The sequence below is a fragment of the Mytilus trossulus genome, chromosome 10, assembly GCF_036588685.1.
Source record: "Mytilus trossulus isolate FHL-02 chromosome 10, PNRI_Mtr1.1.1.hap1, whole genome shotgun sequence".
Taxonomy (NCBI): Eukaryota; Metazoa; Mollusca; class Bivalvia; order Mytilida; family Mytilidae; genus Mytilus; species Mytilus trossulus.
The window spans coordinates 574,519-580,839 of NC_086382.1; the positions used below are offsets into that span (position 1 = coordinate 574,519).

A 6,321-nucleotide genomic window follows, 5' to 3' on the forward strand; every position below is an offset into this window, starting at 1 on the left:
TTAACATTTAGAGCTGTGCCTAACTTCGAGACTACGCGTATTAAATGGTAGGAGATTCCCTTGGTTATTTTACTTGTATGTTTAACAATGGTTATAGAACTGTTGATTACGCAGTTGTCAGTGATAGTCTCCTTTCCTCAGTGAAATACTTGAAGACAAATAATTTTGCATATTTGTCGGATCATGTACAGCATGTACAATTAGAACTATATATAGACTGCAGATTAAATTTTGATAAAAGAAAGTGTTAGATGGGAAAAAATAGCAACAAATGAAATCTTACAAATGGTTCGAAAATTCTTAAAAATTATTAGTTGACGCATTAATAGGAGAAAATGTTAAAAGGGAGGTATATATTTAGAGTTAAAAACATGCAAAGAGAACTAATTTGGGGTTGATGAGTATACATATAGATTAACTAATATCTTGGAGGAAATTTCAACTGCTGCTTGTAAAACTCTTACTAAACCTTATAAACTTAGGAAAAAATAATGATAAACAAGCATGGTCAGATGAAGTTATTTATGTAACTAAAAAATGAATAAATGCATTATGATATAAAATAAAACATAGACCAGACCAAAATTTATTAAAAAAAAGATATTTTCTACTCGGTAAACAACTAAAAAAGAGCAGTTAAAAAGAAGAATAGGGATAATAAACAAAAGATATTTGACTTATCAACAAATAACATAGAAAAGACCCAAAAGAATATTGGAAAATATTGAAATTAAAAGATGATGAAGAAGAAATACATGAAATTCATTAGGAAGAAGAAATTATAATTAAACATATCCAAAATCAGGAAAATCCTCCAACCGTAGATATTGAGTTCCAAAAGAACATTGAAACTATTTTAAGCAACCTAGAAAAAAACTGGAATTTAAAAAAGAAACTGATCAACGTATTACCTTTTCAGAAATTAAACAATTAATTATCCAATTAAAGACTGGAAAATCAGCAGGACCAGACAAAATTTTAAATGAAATTATTAAATATATATATCCAGTGATAGGAAATTTATTTCGTAAACTTTTTAATCTTATTTTAAAATCAGGTAAATATCCAAATACATGGAAAAATCTTTTTTGATAGCTCTTCATAAATCAGGAGATCTTAATGATCTAAACAATTACAGAGGCATATCATTAATTGATTGTCTTCCAAATTTTTTTAATGCAATTTTAAATAACAGATTGAATAAAGTAATAGATTGGCAACTCAGTGAAAATCAGTTTTGTTTTCGAGAAATCCATCGGACTTCTGACAGCATTTTTATATTAAAATCTTTTTAAGTCATAGAAAACGAGTGACCAGTGAAAAATAATGTTATTTTCCAATTCTTTCACCAATGCATACAAACATCATAAAATTAGTTTTCTGTGCACGAATTTATATTTTTTTTCGCACAAATTTCGTATAATCTTAATTTTTTTTCAATCGGTCATTGTTGTTGTGAGAATATGGCAGGTAATTAAAGTTCGTGTTTTGAAGCCGAAGTTAAACGATTGCCACTTGTTTGTCAACAATCAAAAAAAAACATGGATTTTTAGCACGTGTTTAACATGAACTGTCAGATTATAGTTTATTTCAAGGACATCCATGCGTATTGCGACCATCGGATTCTTACGAGAAGGGTCACATTGAGGTCACTTTGCATACAGAAAAAAAGTCGGGGAATTGCTTCATGGAAGGCAATTAAAATAAAGTAAACTTCTGCTAAATATGAACAAATTAAAGAAATTATAGAAAAAAAGTATATATACATAAGTTTTATAATGAAAACTATCCATTGATTTATAAAAAAAACATAAGCATTAATTTTTTTTAAAGTTTCTTTGGACTTTATTTAGTAAATACATTCATACAAAACAGGTTATATATTTGTTTTGTTGACCTCCATAAAGCTTTCGATTATGTGTTGAGAAAAGGTCTATTGTATAAATTAGTGAAAACAGATGTGGGAAAACAATTTTTCAGTGTTATAAAAGAGCAATATAATAAAAAGGAATCTTTATTTTTTTTTAAAAATATTTTGATATTTCAAGAGGCGTAAAACAACGTAATTAATTTAGTCCAACATTATTTAACCGTTTTATCAATAATGTAATCAAATAGTTAGATAAAAGCAATTCAGATCTAGTTTCATTAGTTTCTTCACATATTAACTCTCTTCTTTTTGCAGATAATCTTCTTTTTATATCTGAAACTAAAGATGGATTACAAGTAGTTTAAACCATTTAAGTGCTTTTTATGATAATTGGCCATTAAGTATAAATGTAAATAAAACTATGATTTTAAAGCAAACACAAAACTGTTCCAAAACAGCTAATTCATTTGCAACATACAAAGATATCCAATATCAGAAACAAATGTGTATACATGTTTAGGAATGTCTTTTAAAAATAATCTTTCGCACAGTACTATAGATCTAACAAAAAAGCTAAACAAATTCTCTTTGCGATGAAGTCATATACTAGTCCATTGAATGATATACCAGTTAAAGTTACAAATAACTTCTTTGTTTCATTTGAAAAAACCTAAAGCTTTATATAATTCTGAAGTTACATGTTTAGACTCCTATATAACATATTTAAGAGCCAAAAAAAGACCAAATAACTCTGGAAAACAATTGGACCTTTTTTTTGCATTGATAAAAACTCCTTTAGAAAAGTTAAACCTATAGTTTAGTTAATATACACTTGGTATAAGAAAAACGTCTTCAAATTTAGGTGCAATAGTCGTCTGGGGAGACTTCCTTTGGAACTTAATTTGAAATTTCAAATATGTTGCATCATATTAGTTCATATCCTGAAGAAATTAATCCTCTCTTAAAGAATCCTTTATCTTGTCTCAAAACCTATACTCGGCAGAAATTTACCCTTGGTTCTCATATCTAAAACATATAGTAGAATAAACTGATATGGATGTGGACACTTTGAAAATATATTCCTCACAAAAGATAACTTAAAGTATAAGGGAACAAATAAAATTAAAACTAAAGCATTTTTATGAAAAACTAGTAAATGATAAACTATCAGATATAAAGGATAACAGCAAACTCACTATTTATAAACATGTAAAAATAAATAATACAGAAGAAAAATATTTAACTTGCTTAAAACTTGAATTCAGAAACCTGATATATTTTTTTAGATTAAGCGACCATAATTTATTAATAGAAAAGGGATACTTTAAAATACAGAGAGAAGAAAGATTATGCAAAAACTGTAAACAAATTGATGAAATTTATTTCTTTTTACATTGTAATAGAAAAGTTTATTTAAATTTTTTAATAAATGAGAATATCCACTTTATAAATTTAAATGACATAGATAAAACAACATATATACTCAACCCAATTTCACACATTCAGTTAAATAAGGTAGGATCCTTTTTAGAACAGTCTTTTGAATTGAGAACAGGGGACACTTAAGATATTTTCTTTTATTGGTATATTAATGATCTTGTTGTTAGTTGTTATTTTCTTTTTGTTATGTTCATGATGTTGTGTCATATACTATAAATTTGTAGTTTTATGGCAATAAAGATTTGAATCAACTTGAATTAAGTAATTTAATTTGTAGCTTTATTAGAAGCTCCGTGACTCATATACTTTATTATATTGAAAAAAAGTATGACAAATACTTTATTTTGGCATATTATTGAAAAATTCTATGCATTTTAATCTAAACCTTCATCTACCTTAAGGGAGTTCGCTTCTTATAATTAGTTTCAGAGTTATTAACTTTTCAAAACACTACTTTATATAGATAAGTAAAGGATTCCAAAGAGCGAAAAACAAGAATATGTAGGTTACCGTGCTTGGTTTCAAAGTAGCAATTGAAATATTGGCGGGAAAATATTCTCTCTTGACTTTTCATAGCTTTATCATTGACAAGTTAAAGTTCTCAAATATAAAAAAAGAAGATGTGGTATGATTGCCAATGAGACAACTATCAACAAAAGACCAAAATGACACAAACATTAACAACTATAGGTAACCGTACGGACTTCAACAATGAGCAATGCCCATACCGCATAGTCAGCTACAAAAGGCCCCGATAAGACAATGTAAAACAATTCAAACGAGAAAACTAACGGCCTTATTTATGTAAAAAAAAATGAACGAAAAACAAATGTGTAACACATAAACAAACCACTTAATTACAGGCTCCTGACTTGGGACAGGCACATACATAAATAATGTGACGGGGTTAAACATGTTAGCGGGATCCCAACCCTCCCATAACCTGGGACAGTGGTATAACATTACATCATAAGAACGAACTATATAAATAAGTTGAAAAAGGCTTAACTCATCAGATGGACAAAAATACTAGTTGACGTGGCCGGGTACTTTTACATCCCGACACAAAAAGACAAAATGAACAGATCTGAGAGTACTCGCAATTATCTGACAGCTAGTTCAAAGCCACTAACAACTAATAAAGAAATCATGCATCTAAGACTAAACGATCAATCCGTACACATCCAACATCCAATGGATTTAGTGTAAAGACGTCATAAACAGCCAGAGAAAAACATGACCTAGTGCAATGCCAAATTACAGGTATCGACAGATTGTAGATCCATGAATATGTATATGTATATAACATACTAGTAATATTTAGTTTGCTTTTAATCTACTGATAACAAAATCAATATTTATACCAATAAAAAACAATATTCAATGATCTAATTACAGTGCTGGATAGGTAACCTTTTAGAATTAGTCAAAAACTGTTGAAAAGTAATTAAAATTTTATAAGACTTTTACAGATGGCTTATCATTATACATGTAAAAGATTTACAAAAAGAAAAATGGTGGTCACCGGGCAAAATTTTTCAAGGCATTCAAATGGAAAAAAGAATGGAAAAAAACAGAGGATTCCGAAAGTCTAACAAAAAATCCACAACATGACAAGCCAGCCTCCTAAAGCTTGTATATGTTTTGTCCTTTGAAGGGGCCATTGAAGCAGCCACAAATTGATGTCATAATACAATTACATACTTTTGCGGGCGACTCCTCATTAGCGTTCTGAAACACGGGACATTGACGTATTCAGTTCTTTAGTTTGATACTCGCTGTTTAGCGTCCCAATTTTATCTCTTAGTTCTGAATTTACAATTTAAATTGTAGAGTGACGGGGAATGGTACATATATACTTCTGGAAAACATGCTACAAATAAAAATAAGTTTGATATGTCCTACGGAAAGGATGATGTGCTAGAATTTGTCAAACGAGATTCAAGTGATAACAAATGGTGGAAGATGAAAAAACTAATTAACAAGAAGGAATTCAGCATGCCTCGTTCACATTTAAAAAAGGTAGGTTTAAATACAGTTACTATGCTATTTAGTTCTAACATATGTGTATGTCTGCAGGCAGCGGCATCATTTGTGTACATGTAAATATACTTATCTACACAGATGTTAACGTAAGAATTCCAAAAATCATATTAACACTTGTATTTTAGGGCAATCTATACAATAGATTAGACGTATTGAATTTTATTGTTTCATGTGTGTAAGGGTGATATTGCCTGTATTCAGATTTCATTTTTGCAATACAATCATTCTTGAATGAAAATAATATTTGTTACTTTCATTGTATAATAAGCATTGATGATAGACAGATTTTTAGAGTATATAGGACGCAATATGTATGTCATATTCATTTAATAATTTTTCTAGAATGACATCTGGATCATATCGTTTAATCAAAAGAGTGGTTAAGACAAATAATACAGTTATGCTCGACGCCATAATATTGGTTATTCCAAAAGCGTACACATTCTGGTTGAGAACTGATATAACTTTAAAGATAAAACAGAGCTACGAAATAAGTTATTGATAATGCATATTTCAAGGTTTTCTTGTCGTAGAACACACCAAGGAGTGTCAGGATTGATGAAATGAAAGACCGACCGTAGGGAGCAATGCTGACACCCCGAGGTGTGTTATACTACAAGTAAAACCTTAAAATATGTATTATCTGACTTATCAGTGTTCTAGCCAGGATTTGAAAAGAGCAGGCTGCTAGTCAGGAAAAGAGCAATTTTACGCGCTAAGTAATGTCACTGAAAAAAGGCAATTATTTAAGCCTCATAATTAATTAGCACATACCTTTTATTATGCATTCTTGTAAATCTAAATTTAAGTTAAAATGGAGTAAATACTTCAATACTTTTGGTACAATTTTATATGGTTGACTTCATAAATCTATGGTTATGATGCTTTTAGGAATCTGTTTCTTTCATATTATAAAGTTGCTGTTACAATACCTGTCTCACCAAGAATGTAAACAAATATTGTGA

At 29.2% G+C, this 6,321-nt stretch overlaps 1 protein-coding gene across 1 annotated transcript in view; it reads left to right on the forward strand.

Moving 5' to 3' along the window:
- Window positions 1-5,219, forward strand: part of LOC134685981 (uncharacterized) — a 46,246-nt gene extending 41,027 nt beyond the window's left edge. Inside the window, exon 7 of the mRNA XM_063545694.1 lies at window positions 5,144-5,219. The gene's annotated coding sequence lies outside the window, so the exon portion shown is untranslated. The remainder of the gene's footprint in view (window positions 1-5,143) is intronic.
- Window positions 5,220-6,321: the final 1,102 nt, after the last annotated feature.